Genomic DNA, 16,354 nt, shown 5'->3' with positions numbered 1-16,354 from the left:
TGTCAGAGTCATGCTCTGACTCATGTGACTCATGGATTCACTGAGGCAGTGTTTACAAAGTTCTCAGTGAACCCAGGGTAGGTAGGCAGGAGGATGCAGGGTCAATAAACAGCAGAGCCACTTATTCAGGGAGGCTGAACCACAATGTATACTCTCTTTTCTCCCTATTCTGATCTTTTCCTGTCCAGGGCTTCATCCTTACAGCAAGGAGCATCCTACAGATAATTAGACCAGTGTACTGAGTCACACAGAACAGTGGCTTTCAGACTTTTAATTTCTTCAAATTAAAGAGAGCTCAGCAGAGTTTACCAACCATCTATTTCAGAAAATAAACCGATTCAAACACTTCCAGAGAAGTGCCCTGTGATTCGAAGTACCGTTCTGTATTTTTCAGTACTGTGGAGCACTAAGTATATCCAGGAAATAGCACTAGGCAAAAGACCATAGCAAGAGTAGACATTCCACCCTTTAGGAAACTCCTCATTACCTGCCGCCCTTATTTTTCTCATTTTCTGCAGCCTGGTTCAGTCTTCTGATTTAAACCAATAGAACACCAAAGATTGCTTCAGCAACCAGGGACTTTTCATGGCCTTATATTCAAGGTCTGTCTTAGTCCAATACAAAAGCAAATTTTTTTCTGTAAAATTTTATTCTTGAGAGTAGCAGCAGGTAGAACCATCTAACCACATGTCAGTGACGAAAGTGGAAATTCACAGCTTTTTGGGTTTGCTGTGGGTTTTTTTTTTTTTTTTTTTTGACTTTTGGAGACAGGGTTTCACTATACAGCACGAGTCAACCTCAACTTTGAGATCCTCCTACTTCAGCATACCCAGCGCCATCATGCCTGGAAACAGAAATTTGAAATAACCCCGTGGAGACTCACTATTCACTGCAGTGAGGAGCACTTCCCTTGGGTAATAGCTCTCATCTCACCTGTCTGGATTCCTGTGCAGACCTTATCATCTATGTGGCTCTAGCTAGATGAGAGAGCATCCAGATCAGTAGTCACACAGTTGACCAGTCTAAGAGGACTAATCTCAGCCAGGCACTTCACTCATTTGTTCTTTTGTGTTTTCCAAATCAGAGCTAGTTCATGGGTAAGCCAAATCAGCCTTTGTGATTTTCAGTGTGCTGTGCTGTGCCAGTTTATGTCGACTTCCAGTAGTTCTAAGACAAATTCCCTTACACTCTGGACGTTTATTCCTATCACATAGCTCTTCACTAAGGAACTCACAAACAAGGCCATTTTTTTTCTACACTGAATTTGTCCTGTGTATCAGTCTTGACTCTCCCACTACAGTAAAACCTGAGCCTCCCTGTGAGTGATGACGCTACTTCAGTGAATTTATAATGTCAGAAAAATACAAATCTATGGATTCATTATTTATTACAATCATGATATAAAAATGAGGGATAATCACTGGAAACAGCTGGCAATGCTCTTAAACTAGAGAATGCAGCCAACACAGCCTCCTTGGAAGTGCCACTGTGCCTGGTAGAAGACTGACTTGAAATATACCTAGCCATAATGACATTGTCTGTGGCTGAGCACATGCCAGGCCATTGGACTTAAGAGTTGGGATTTAACTTGTACCTTTCTATCATTTGCAATTAAAAAGATAGGTATGCTTACATATTTTAGGAATTTTAAAATTCATCTATAAGCTTATTATTGGTTTAGCAATGCTGCATTTTTGTCTAATTGGGTAGAAATGTACCATCACTAAATCATTAAGGATGAATGAAATTAGTGATGGCGTCTCATATATACAGCATAAAATGCAGAGGGGGTTTCTCTTGGTGGGCATGGAAGAATACCAATTGATTTCATTGTAATTGGGTATACTAGTCTCCAGGTTTCCTTAAATGGTGAAGATCAAGAGACAGTGATCTGTGAGTATAATGACTTACTATATTGGTCTGTTAACCTGGGTGCTATGGGTACACTGGCTCTGTCTCTGCCTTCATCTGGAGTTGTCTGTGAGGTTCTTCAGCTCAAAGCCCATGGTTTCTTACCAGTTGTTTACATTCAGAATTTAGAAATGCACCACAGTCTTATGTGCACTGGGAATACACTTCTCTTAGGATCATGAAGATTTAAAAATTTAAACCCACAGTTATAAATTATCAGGTTCTACATAAAATTTAGAGAGTCAGAAGATGTGGTCCACCAAGCTCAAGAAGTCCCACATAGCTGAAGCTGCACCGTTTCCATGGGGATCCACACACCGTCATGCCACTTCATACCAGCCACACCCTGTGCATTTGTACACACATCATTCCACTTTATTAATGCAAATTCTGCATACATTATGCCTCTTTGCCACTGTTGATCACCTGACCCTGGTGGTCATGTCTCTACATTTGAAGCAGTTGCATCAGAGCCATGGTACTGCCTTTAGTTATGGCTTTAATTTTTTCCCTACATACCACTTAGTTCTTTAGAATGTCACATAATATGTTCTGATCATTTTTACTTAACCCTTTGCTTGTCACCTGATAAGTGTGTCTTTGATGTAACTTCCCATCACAGATGAATCAAGGTTACAGCTGAGCCTCTGCTGAGTTTACGGCCCATGTAGGAATGTTGTCATTCCTAGACTTGATGGTGATGGAAGAATGACATGTCTCCTCCTTGGAATTCATATTTCCCCAGGAATATGTAGTTTTCAGGTCACGTGGAAGTATCTGGCCTTACAAAGTGTCCTGTGGCTATTAGAAACACCAGTTAACCTACCTGAGTAGAAACTGGCTTTAACTCTGAACTCACTTTGTAAAGCCATATATAACCCATGTCCACAGGAAGAGATATATTGTCCCAAGGCAAATGAACACTGGGCCTTGGGGAAAATAAGAAGCATAGATTCTCAATAGTGTGTGGTCGTCTGTATCAATTCAGCATATAAAGAGACAGTAAGCATACCTCTGGCATTAAAATTTATGAAGAGGGGAGATGTTTTAAGAAAGAGTAATATAAAAAGCCTCATTGGTGAGTTGATAATGGGGAGAAGCATTAAGAAATTAAATTCTAATCTACTGAGTGCTGCTGGTTCAAGAGTAGATAGCACAGAGAAGATCAAGAGAGTGAGACAAGGGATGGAGACATGGCTTATCAGTTAAGATCACTTATTCTTGCAGAGAACCCAGGTTCAATTCCCAGCATCCACATAATGGCTCACAATGGCCCAGACACCAATTCCAGGCTGTCCTGAAAATGATGCTCTCTTCTGACCTCCATGAGCACCAGGTACATACATGGTACATAGGCATACACACTTAAACACTCATACACATAAAATATAATAACTTAGAGGGCAGGGCACATGACAAGGGAAACAACGCAAAACTAGAACATTTTGTAAAAAAGGCAAGTAAGTTTTATATTTCACTCCAGCAGGTTGAGACAAAGTTTCTTGTGGTTAGTGTTTTCTCCCACATGGTTACTATGGCCTGATGCACTGGACCAGTGGTTCTCAACCTTCCCAGTGCTGAAGTCCTTCAATACAGTCCCTCATGTTGTAGTGACACTCAACCATAAGATCATTTCATCGCTACTTCTTTTGCAACTGTTAAGAATCATAATGCAAATATCTGTGTTTCTGGTGGCCCTAGGCAACCCCTGTGAAAAGATGATCACTTGACCCCCAAAAGGTTGAGAACCACTGCCCTAGAGCAAATGGAAATCCTCAGCTTAGAATAAAAAACACTACTTGTATTCAGGCCTTCATAGTAACAACTATACTTTACAATTGGAAATATTTGAGTAGCTATTAAGCCCTGCTGAAGCCAGGATCACCAGAACACCAGCTGAGTGAGAACACAGACATTTGTTGGCATCCCTGCTTGCCTCTGTCTGACCACACTTGCCTCTGAGAATGCAATAAAAAGAAAGGCCATTGCTCATTCTATGACTAGTCCCTGAGCAGGGTTGATTGGGGAGCATCCACCAAATTGTTGATGGAGTCCGTGGTTTACTGTTTTATTGTATTTCCACTGTACAGTTTCCGTGGGTTGTTTTCTAAGTTCAGGGATTTGGAGTTAGCTGCTCTATGGTTTCTTGAGAAGTACTTGTTTTTAAATGTTAAAGTTCCGTGCAGCGCACTGAGTGAGAACATGAGACCTGGTGTCGAGCAAACAACACCATTGTGCCTTTGTTCATCTGGACAAAGGCTCAGGGAACTCTTGGCATCTTCTAAGCCACAGCCTTCATGTTGCTGGTAGTCACCAATGGTTTGCAACCAGGGCAATGTTGTCCCCCAGGGGATATTTAATAGTGTGTGGAAACATTTTTGATTGTTTCAATTCGAGGATACTACTAGTGTGTAAGCAAATGCTGCCAGACACCCACCAATATGTTAGAGCATCCCCTAAACCAGACTTCGATGACATGTTATTAGTGCCTCAGTTACAGTTTCTGGTCTAGACTCACCATTGGTGCCTCATCTGTAAAACAGAACACTGTATCTCCAGGCTGATTCTGAATTTTCACTATATGAAATCTAGTATTAATAATAACAGTGATACTTCTGCCTCTTCCCCCTCCTCTTTCTCCTGTCCCTTTTCCTTCCCCTTCTTCTCCCATCCCCTCTCTTCTTTCCTCTTCCTATTCCATCCTTCCTTCTTCTCTGGCAGCAATTAGTTCTTTTTGAAACCTAGACCCTCCAAATGTGAGATTTAAAATTTTATCATCTGTACTCATTGTGCAAAACCAAGAGAGTGGTTCATTTTTATCTTCTTAGTAAGATGAGAAATTGGAGTTTAAAGAAGTTGGGTAACTTGCTCCAAGTGAGAACTTGAATTCACATCTGCCTACCTTCCAAGTCTGACTTTTATTTGTATGTTGCAAAGCAGCATTTCTAGAATACCTGCTGTTAGCTCTCTGGTATTGTACACAATTTTTTGCATATATTTTATTTTCAATTATTTAGCTGAATAGGCATAGATTTGTGAGCTTTCCTTTTTTACAAGCCACGCAGTTTGATGAAACTTGTAAGGCAAGCAGGGATGCCAACAAATGTCTGTGTTCTCACTCAGCTGGTGTTCTGGTGATCCTGGCTTCAGCAGGGCTTAATAGCTACTCAGATATTTCCAATTGTAAAGTATAGTTGTTACTATGAAGGCCTGGTGTGATGTCAAAGTCCTGGGATCAGTGAACTCTTGTGGTCAGCTGCATTTGAGCCAACTTGGAATGTGGCTTCTCTTGCTAGAGTTGAAGATGTTCTCAGCACCGAGAAAGATATCCTGTATTCCTACTCCAGTTGGATAGACTCTCTGTCTTGATTTATGAATTTACTTCCAAAAGAACAGCTTCTAGGAAAATAAATAGATAAGCCAATTAATTAATTAAGGATGTTTGCAAATTCTCTAACCAGGTTACTACAATTTTTTTCCCATCTTGGATACGTTCCAAGCTCCTATGCAAAACCTGCTGTTTGAATGTAGTTTCAGTTTTCAGTCCTTGCTGTGCTATTAAGGAGCTATGGCAGCGAATTTTTGCCCTATTTACTACATTGGGGCAGGTGAGTATAAAGAAGTTGGTCCTCATATGGAGGATTCTTGTTTTCTGTGTCACCAGTTAGGATTGCAGTGTGTTTAATTAAAAAAAAATGTGTTGCACAGGAATATATAGAAATAGAAATTGGGGGTTTTGCTTTTTGGGTTGTTTGTTTGTTTTTTACTACCAGTTCTTTTTAGGCAACTGCTGTGTTCATCCCTATGTTCATAGCCCTAACTGTGCTGAAAAGTTTTCCCCAGGGAGCTGGAGCAGTTCCTTAGGGGCTAGAGTCAGCTTCTTAGAAGGTTGCTCTATAGACTTGGGTTTTAGCACACATTTGAGAACGGAGGCCTGCTTGCTTTGGTTAAATTTAAAGTTCCATTATGAGGTATATAAATTTGTATTTGGTTGCTGTGTTTGGAAGCACAGTAAAGGAAACAGACAGTGAAGAACTTCATGGAAATCCATGTACAGGACTCTGAGTGTGGTTAGCTGTGTAGAAGGCAGAGGGGTGATCAGTCAAAAGTTCGAGAACTCACCTCACTGACCGTCTTTCATACAGACTCTTCCTTCTCTAATAAGCTTTTCTTCCAAACCATCACCTGTTTTGCCCCCATGGCCTGTACGTCTCCACACTGTAACCTCTATGTACCATTCATAATTTCTCTGCATTCTAATTATTCCTCATCAGAACCTGAGCCTGTCTTTGTCCCCTACTCTACTTCAAGGTGTTTCCCTAGGCCTGGCTCAAGCCAGTGTATTGTGTTCATCCATATATACTACCTTAGATAACTCCCAAAGGGAAATTGACCTGTCCACTTATCCCTCTGAAGGCAGATTTTCGTGGCATGAATTTCCAAGCAGTATCACAGACGCTTGGTTCAAAAGGCGCTGCATTAGAATGTGTTTGGAAGACCCTTCTTTTGCAAAGCATCAGAACAACCTTAAGAAGTTGATTGGGAAGTAGGAAAGCTGTGGGTTCTGGACTATTCATAAGTAACCTGTAAATAGCCCCCTTCCCCCTTAGTCAGAAAATTAGTCACATTTAGGAGAATATGTTCCTTGGGACTTTTTTTTTTTTTTTTTTTTTGTCAAAATAGATGTTTTGCAAGTGTGGTAGACAAGCTCAACAAAATCATATTGAAAGGGATTCATATTGCCTGTTTTTTTGCATAATGGTTCATGAGTATGTCCTGGTAACCCAGTGCTGGAGGGGGACTGCCAGCCCTGTGTGCTTGTGCTCCCCCCCCCCATTGACCCCCATGCCCGCTCCTTTCATTACAGGTTTCCTGGCATCGTCTCCATGTTTCTTTTCGTCAATCAGGGTAGATACTGACTGAACCTAATCTTCATTTCTATCTTAATTTGCATCTGGGTCTGCTATTTGTTCTCTTTACACTGGGTTCAACATCTCCTTGGGCTCATAGTTTTAATAATTGGAGCACATGCTGCACGTGAAAACATCCATACACATAAAGTAAAATATGTCTAAAATAAAAAGCCCAAGTAGTACTTAAAAGCATAAAGCTTTCGAGTTCTTTTCTTTTTCCACCCAAGAAGATAGAGAGGAAATGACTTATAAATTTTGAGGTGGGACAAACTGATCCCATGTGAATGACACAGCCATGAGAAAAAAAGACAAGCAGCAGAGACAAGGCGGAGTGTGTACTAGAAGTGTCCTTCCTGTCTCCCTCCTATAAAAGTAGCAATGATTAACCAAAGCTGACGTGAAGGCTGTTGTCGATACTGACCAGTTACTGTTCTAAGCCCAGGCCCTCTCAAGAATTCCACCTGAGGCAAGGAAAGTACATTTCTTTATACTTCTCGAGATGTCCTCCACCCCTTTATACTTCCCGAGATGTCCTCCAATGCAACTTTTGAAAGTGGCCAGTAAACCTGTTCGCAAAGTGCAAGTTGTTAAGAGATTCCAGTGGTTTTTATTCATGGTTTTTATCTCTTCACCCAACAACTACTGCACTCCTCCATGGTAGCAGGGTAGCAGATATTCTTCTAAGCTGTACATATTCAGTCTCACGATGGCACACAAGCCCTGCTTACTGGTTTCTTCCAATAGGGTAGTATCTCCTTGCTTCAGGCCTTTTCCTTTTTGTTGTTGTTGTTTTCAGAATGAATCTAGTAGCAACCCCAAAATATATGGAGCCTCTCAGGAATGCCATTACCTTAAGATGCACACTTACACACACGTGTGCACACGCATGCATACATATTTGAAGGTGTGAAGCCAGCAGACATTCTGAGTCACTTCTGGAGGCCAGAGTGATTTACATAGCTCTACAAAATCACATCTGATTAGTAATCAAGTGGTGTTTTTAAAAATGGTTTTGATGGAAAACAGATGCATAAATAGTATGTCTGCTCCACCCTTAATTTATCCCTGACCACACACTTTGTTCGTGTCTGTGTCCTGGCTGTTTTCACTCTTACCACCCAGAGTGACTTCTCCCACCTTTTCATGTGGCACTAGGGAAGAGCTAATTCATTGTCAGGGCACCAGCCAAGCCACCTGGCTCACTGGGCATGCCTTGACCAAGGCTGTCCCTCTGTATTGAGTATGGGAAGCACCACAGGAGACCCACTCCACAGAGTGCTGTTCACTCATGGACCACTGCTGATTCGGGAGGGACTCTTGCTCTTTACAGAAGAAACACAGGACAGTCTGCAGAGAAAGGCTTTCCCATCTGGGAACTTCCCACCAATTGCCTCTGTTGATTGCGGGTGATGCTTTCACGTATTTTGGTTTAGGCTTCATTACTCAAATAATGTCACAAATCCTAGAGCTAATCCCAACCAAAATGACATAGAAATTGTCTGGAAAGTCAAGCCCAGTTGCCTTTCTGAGTTTAGGAAGTGTATCCTAGGTACCTGATAAAATCTACAAACCTGTTCCATAAATTTAAATATTAAAATATTTCCAAATACATCCAAATGAAAGGGCTATTGTGCTTCCCCTGCTCCCATTCTAAAAGAGATATAAAATTGTCAAGGGGCTTTATTTAACTAGCCCATGGATCCCCGGCTCTGCCATATCACAGTGCGTGCATAGGTAAGGGGAAAACTATCCCTCCAACCCCTGGAACTCTGGCCTGATGTCTAAGGCCACCACTGTCAGTTGAGAGAATATAGTGGCTGCTGAAATATTTTTGGGAATAGTGATAAATCACCCTTATCCTGAGATTCATTGCAGCTGAAATGAGCTGGTGTTTGCTTGAGGGTATCTAAGAAATGTTGATAAACTCTGAGTAATAATTTTAGGAAAAAGTTTTATGTTATATGTATGAGTGTTCTGTCTACATGTGTGTACTGGCTAATTTTGTGTCAACTTGACACAGCTGGATTTATCACAGAGAAAGGAGCTTCAGTTGAGGAAATGTCTCCATGAGATACAACTGTAAGGCATTTTCTCAATTAATGATCAAGGGGGAAAGGCCCCTTGTGGGTGGGACCATCCCTGGGCTGGTAGTATCGGGTTCTATAAGAGAGTAGGCTGAGCAAGCCAGAGGAGGCAAGCCAGTAAAGAACATCTCTCCATGGCCTCTGCATCGGCTCCTGCTTTCTGACCTGCTTGAGTTCCAGTCCTGACTTCCTTTGGTGATGAACAGCAGTATGGAAGTGTAAGCCAAATAAACCCTTTCCTCCCCAACTTGCTTCTTGGTCATGATGTTTGTGCAGGAATAGAAACCCTGACTAAGACAATGTGTATCAGTGCATGGCATGATGCCTACTGCCATCAGGCCCAGAAGAGGATTTTGGATCCATAAAACTGGAGTTATAGACAGTTGTAACGTATCATGTAGATGCTGGGAACTGATCCTGGGTCCTCTGCAAAAGCAACAAGTGCTTCTAGCCACTAAGCCATCTCTCCAGTCCCTCAGTAGGCGTCTTTTTTTTTTTTTTTTTTTTTTTTAGATATTTTTTTTCATTTGCATTTCAAATGCTATCCCAAAAGTCCCCTATACCACCCCCCCCCGCTCTGCTCCCCTACCCACTCACTCCCACTTCTTGGCCCTGGCTTTCCCCTGTACAGGGGCATATAAAGTTTGCTAGACCAAGGGGCCTCTCTTCCCAATGATGGCCAACTAGGCCATCTTCTGCTACATATGCAACTAGAGACACGAGTTCTGGGAGTACTGATTAGTTCATATTGTTCCACCTATAGGGTTACAGACCCCTTCAGCTCTTGGGTACTTTCTCTAGCTCCTACACTGGGGGCCCTGTGTTCCATCCTATAGATGACTGTGAGCATCCACTTCTGTATTTGCCAGGCACTGGCATAGCCTCACAGGAGACAGCTATATCAGGGTCCTTTCAGCAAAATCTTGCTGGCATATGCACTAGTGTCTGAATTTGGTGGCTGATTATGGGATGGACCCCTGGGTGGGGCAGTCTCTGGATGGTCCATCCTTTCGTCTTAGCTCCATACTTTGTCTCTGTAACTCCTTCCATGTATATTTTATTCCGTATTCTAGGGAGGAATGAAGTATCCACGAGTTGGTCTTCCTTCTTGATTTTCTTGTGTTTTGGAAGTTGTATCTTAAGTATTCTAGGTTTCTGAGCTAATATCCACTTATCAGTGAGTGCATATCAAGTGACTTCTTTTGTGATTGGCCTCAGTAGTAGTCTCATTCATCTTCACTAAGGATAAGGAAAATAATTTTTAGTTCAGTGAGTCCAGTATTGAGTTGAGGGTAGTGCCAGTGTATGGTTTCCTAACAGGAATATCTGAGAGTGGTATGCTTGTTACACAGTTGTTTTGAGACAGATTGAAAGACTTCAGTTACTCTGGTTTCTCCTGACTATCTATGTCTTAAAGTCCTTCAAAAGTCAAAGTAAGACTTCTTTGCTCAAGAATAAATTCCCTCTGTGGGGAAGAGTTGAATGACATTCGTAGAAGGTAAGATTAGTTAGTAGCTGTTTCCTCTCCCCCTTCCCCTCCCCCTCCCACTCCTCCTCCTGCTCCTCCTCTTCTTCCTCCTCCCCTTCTTCTTCCTCCTCCTCTTCTTCTACTTGTTTCTTCTCCATCTCCTCTTCCTTCTTCAATGCTTTCACTCTTTAAAAAGCAAAAAGATGCACCCACTTGATAACCACTAGGAACCTGGCTGCTTTGAGACTGTAGAGTTGTAAGGCCATGCAGTGGCTAAGCTTGAATATCTTTGGTCCAACAGACATCTGAAGTAGTTCCATGTTGGTCTTTGTGGACTTAAAGGAAATGTTAACTGGTCTTGAGGAAAGAAATGTATTTAAGGAGAGCTATTTTGGCTCATAGTTCTAAAGGTTCCCAGCTAAGAAGTGGCCCATCATGTAAGTTGTCTGGCTGCAACAGCAGAGTAGGGTGCAGATTGCTTACTACATAAGCCAGGAAGCAGAAGAGAGAGAGAGAGGATAGGGTTTCCCACAATACATTTGGAATAGACAACTCCAGGGACCTAAGGAGGCCCTGCTCCTTCAGTTTTCACTGCCTCCTATTAGCACCGCCTTGGTGACCTCGCCTCTAACACATAGGCCTTTGGAGTTTGCTCATCCAAATCGCAGCATTCCCTAAATATTTACTATTTTCTGCATGCTTGTCGCCACCTAGGACTTTGGTGCATGATTTCAGCAACCAAAGTGTCAACCCGTACCAGTTTTGTAAACTATTAATAACAAGAGGAGGTGGAGCTCTCTATTTGATACACTCACACCTTGGTTTGCTTCATCTATTTTATCTCAGTGAGTGTCAAACCAAAGACAAAATAAAATAAAACCCCATTGCTCCTGGGAGAGTCAAGTACACGGGGGAATGGAACTCTGTAGTGCAAGAGTGTAATGACTCTCAACAGCTTACATTCATTAGACTCTGACCCAATCACTTTGCTCATGACTGAGAATTGGGACTACAGCAGGAGAAAGCCAGCACCGAGTTTGAAACTCCGAGCCAAACCTACCTACAGTAGGTCTCTTTTGGAGGTCTCTCTTCAGCTGTTTTTGCTTAGGGAGGAAATCTAATGTAGCTGAAAACTACTGCTGATTTTTATTAAGTGGAAATCTGGAAGTTCCTCTTGTAATGATAGAAAAGCACACTTCCAATTAAAGAGAAACTGCCAAAGTTCTGACATTCATTTATTTTATTATTACTTGGCTTGACCCTAGAAATGGGGGGGAATCAAGCAAACTGGCTAGGTTAACAGTCCCAAGGCCACAAGTTCAATTTCCTCACAAGCTGTTTTGTGATCAAATTCACTGTAAATCATATAACCCTTCACCTTTTGATATACAATCTTCTGTGAAAATATGTATTGCATGAGAGTCATCATAGTCACATTGCATTGGGAAAATGACAGCTTAGCCAGGCCAAGCACAGGGATTGCAGAGAGAAAGGTCAAGAAGCAGTATGTGCCTCATCAAAGGAGGGATGTAGTATCACTTTCCACAGCAGAGTCGGGGGATATTCTGTAGTGAGTCTATAGCAGCCTGTTACATTTTCAGAAATTTGGTAGGCTTGTTGGTACACCTTTGAGAGCATAAAACCCATCATGGTGGCCTTACCTTGAGAATTTGCTAAGGAGACAATGAGGACTGTTAATTCCAGAGAATCAATCTTTAAACACCATTACAAAACTGAATAAATGTCAGTAAACTTTAGAAAAGAATAAAATAAAAACTTGTTTGCCATTCACATCTTTGATTTTTTTATAAATAAATTTTGTCAAACACGATGGTATGTATGTATGTATATAAAATATATATATTTTAAAAGTCATCTATTTCTAAAACCAACCACAGTGACAACACTGTAGGCACAATTGTCCCCTCTGTTATGGAGAGGAAGCAGAATGACTGAGTCTCTTGTGTGTGAGGTACAGTCTGAATCAGTTGCCTCATCCTGTCCCATGGGTAGATAGTTCTTTGATACATCTTTACATTAGATGTACTGAGTGACCAGAACTAGAGGCACTGTCATTGTATCTGTAAGAAGATAGCCAATATGTTCTACCTTCCAAGAACAGAGTTGGAATTGTCCCCTGGGGGTCTGCACCCCAGCCATCTCTGTATATTTGCCCATGTGGACCGGAGGAGTGCATTACACCACATGGACAAGTAATGTCCCCAGTGCTTCGTGTTGCCAGTCCTCAACACAGAATGCGTCTGTAATCAGTTCTTATCCCATGTCCTATTCATCTGCACTTGCAGCTTTTCAAAGCCTAGTCTGAAACATCTTGGCACAGATGGAAAAGCACAGGCACTTCTAAGTTCCAGAGCTACAAAGACACAGACCAGACATCTGATATTAATAAATAGCTTGGGTGCAGGGAGAATTAAAAATCAGATTATTTATTTAGAAAGTTGAAAGTCTGCATTTTGATTATTATTCTGTTCTCAAGAGGAAGTAGGTGCTGCGTTTAGGGGTTTGCTGTTTTTCTTTCTCATCCTCACATTTCCCCCCTCCTCCCCCTCTCTCGTGTTTTGAATTAAAAATCTAAAGACAGCCTGCAAAGCTGTATACATAACTGCAAGAAGGATGCAATAATCACAGAGTGGTTTGTGATCTCAGACATGGTGGTGTCAGAGACGGAAGACCAAATGGTGAATTCCTCACTTCCAATCGGCTTCCTTGGAAAACCTTACCACTGTAGTATCATGGATAATAGCTTATCATGGATAATTACATTTTTACAAACAGTAGAGAAAATCATTTTGCTACACACATAGTACTTTCCAGCCGGGCCAGCTTCTCAATCTTTTACAGCTTTCATACATTAAGGCTCATGTGTTCTTTGTTTGTTTTAAAAAATACTATCACTAATAACAGGTCTGTTCTATGATCAGTCTCCAAGTAGAAGACACCAAGGAAGATACCCTTTCCTACTGCCCCCAGTCAAACATCTGATACTTTTGTAAACATGGTAGTCCTCATGCTTTTCATTAAATGGACTATGGCAACCAAATTTTTATGCAGATTTCTACAAGCTTTGGTCATTTTTTCAGCTTGTTGCTGTGTATAATAGAATGAACCGTGTTTAGTGGCAAGTCATTGAAAAGTTTAAAAATAAAAATAAAAATTGGGGAAATGGCCAGAGGAGAAAAACTGCCATTGATATCTTTGCCACTGCTATCCAGTGGTGTGAATTTTGGCGGGCCTCCCACCTGCTCTGCTAACCCATTACCTGCAGTCAGGTTCTAAGGAGCAGGAAAAACTACCTCAGGGACAGGACTCTTTCCTTAACCCCTTCTGAGCAGATACAGTGCTTCATTTTGAAAATGAAACTGACTCCCCCGAGGCCTTTGAAACTTTAATAATACACAATAAATAAAATCATATCTAATAACTCAGTGCTTTCGTTTGACATTACCACCCTCTCAGTGCGCAGCAACTAGAAACATAAATACTAGCAGGCTTCGAGAGCCCAGTTTCTATTTGCTAAATAAACTTGGCTGGCTTTAAATTCCTCTGTGTACAGTCATTAATACAATCCACTTTGACAGCATTTAATTAAAGTGCTTTTCTCTATTAAATTCATTAAAAGCCCCCCTCCCCGTATATAACTGCTTTCCAGATGCCGAGAGGCACGGGGTTGTCAGGCTCCCTTTGAAGAACTTCTCATTCCTCTTTGTAAAGTGTTTATTATGCTCCATTTAGGAACTGTTAAATATGACTTAGAAGGGAAGGCAGGGTCCAGGACACACTCTCTATCCCTTTAGTGATCTCTTAGAAAACAAATGTTAGTTTAACTCATGTGAACAAGCATCTCTATATACATATTTCTTTTACACTGAGTGACACTTCAGGGCATTCAGAGTAGCATAATGAAGATACAATTTCCATATTCAGGGCTGAGGAATTTGCATTGGTTATAAACAAGGTATTTGGCTTGAATCTATTTGCCTGCAGATTCAGGGAGAGTAAGTGTAGCTATCCAGTATTAATAGATTATTGACAGTTTAATGTCTTGGCACCTACTTAGCCCATGAAGTATAATAACCAGGAAGCTGTGCGATATGAAGGCAGTCAATAGCATTTTCAATCAAAACCTTTCAGTTAATTGCTGGTTGACCTTAGAGATTTCCTTTAGGCAATACCGTTCTTCGTTTAGAGCGATGGGGCCATATTGATTTGTGGAGTTTATTCCGAGATGATTATTTAATGCCCATTGCTACAGTCTACATGGTAAATTGTGCTTTCTCTGCATCTGCTGTCTGAATTGCCTCTTGCCCGATATTCTCTCTGCCAGCTCCACTTTAAAAATATTTCATTAAATCCATTCTCAGAAATAGAAAGTCAGGGTTCTTGAAGTCGTACACAATCAAGTGTTTTAATATGATAATAGCATTTTATTCATCAGTTTGGAATTATAATTCTGACAGAGACTCTGTCAAGGCTAAGAACTGTACAATACCTTAAAAGGATAGCACCTTAAAACAAAAGTGTTTTTGATGTCGTCCCAGTGCCTTTTGATCTCTGTAGATATGGGAAGTGGCTTATGTTTAGCTATCTATGCTTAGCTTCCATGACTTATTTAGTTTTAGTTGAATATTTAAAAAAAACAGATTTTAATAAAATATAAATAAGCGACAATGTGGTCAGAAAGCAGCAAAGAATTTATTTTGACCCATTTGCTCACTTTGAAATGTGTGTCGTGGAAGCTGGAGAGGCTGGGTGAAATAAAGCAAGAATGCATCTTTGAATTGATTTTGTTACTTTCTTTATTCGCTCAGATGCACTTCATTCATTCCACTCTAAGGAAAACCACATCAACATTTGATATTTGTTTTGGAAAAGACATTCAGTGTTTTTCCACGTCATTTTATAGCTAGATAACACTCTGATATATCTCAGTGAGGGGCCAGGGCCCTCTCAAGAGGTCACTGGGACCCATAGGCTTCGTTAGAAAACCTGGGCTGCTTTCGTAGATTCTTTCTTGGTTCAAGATCCCCTTCCTTTGTCTTACATGGATTCTCCAGGTTTTGTCTGCTATTTGCTGTTTACCTGCAGCAACTTCTCTGGTCATAGCAGCTGCCTGCTATAGGCTTTTTGAGATCTGTTGAGAACACAAATATTTTTGCATGTGAGGAGGGACAGAGAGAGAAGCAAATGAGTAAGTATGTCAGTTTCAGTGACCAACAACAGTAACGCCCTATGTGTCAGTCACCTCCAGCCCAGTGATGTGGGAGACTTGGAAAGCTGTATGTGTTGTATGCATGCAAGGAGTTACTACAAACTACTCTAATTCAAGTCTTTTCAGAAAGCATATACTCTTTCACCAAGATTTCAGTTTAATTAATGTGACATTCACTACTACAAAAGTATTCTGGACATTTTATGATAAATTTTAAGTTCCGACTATCTATTGAAGGCTTTGTGCCTTGTCCCATGAAGTGTTTGGTATTCAAGAATAGATGACTGTCACCAGCATGTAAGTACCTAGTGAACCACAAAAAAAACAATGTCAGAGTACTAAACTTGACTGGTGAGAGGACTCAGAAGGGTCCCAGAAAGGGACTGTCTAGGGTCCCTTACAGGAGTTTCCTAGAAGAGGAACAGCAGAAGGTAGACTAAGGAATAGGAGGGTTCTGACCACAGAGGTCTGGTTGGTGTGTAGCCTGCAAGGCAGGGGCTGAGCAGCAAGACTTGGGCAGAGGAATAAGCTACAGTCAGGTAGCAATCTTCTTGGACACTCAAAGAGACTTTGGCCTGACTTAAGGCCACAGAAGGCCTTTGGCAAGGTGTTTTGTGGGCTGTGGCAGGGAGGCCTGTTAGGAAGAAAGAAGTCATTCAAGAAAGAGTTTATAAAGACCTCAGTGGCATGCACACACACACACACACACACACACACACACACACATATATATATATATATATATATA

At 41.2% G+C, this 16,354-nt stretch overlaps 1 protein-coding gene across 4 annotated transcripts in view; it reads left to right on the top strand.

Annotated features, from left to right (window-relative positions):
- The window catches only part of Satb2 (SATB homeobox 2), a 176,298-nt gene that overhangs the window by 142,617 nt on the left and 17,327 nt on the right, over positions 1–16,354 (top strand). The gene's annotated exons all lie outside the window — the stretch shown is intronic.

The sequence above is a fragment of the Mus caroli genome, chromosome 1, assembly GCF_900094665.2.
Source record: "Mus caroli chromosome 1, CAROLI_EIJ_v1.1, whole genome shotgun sequence".
In the NCBI taxonomy this organism is placed as follows: Eukaryota; Metazoa; Chordata; class Mammalia; order Rodentia; family Muridae; genus Mus; species Mus caroli.
The sequence above is the reverse complement of the archived record's forward strand: the minus strand, read 5'-3'. Positions and strand labels throughout refer to the sequence as shown.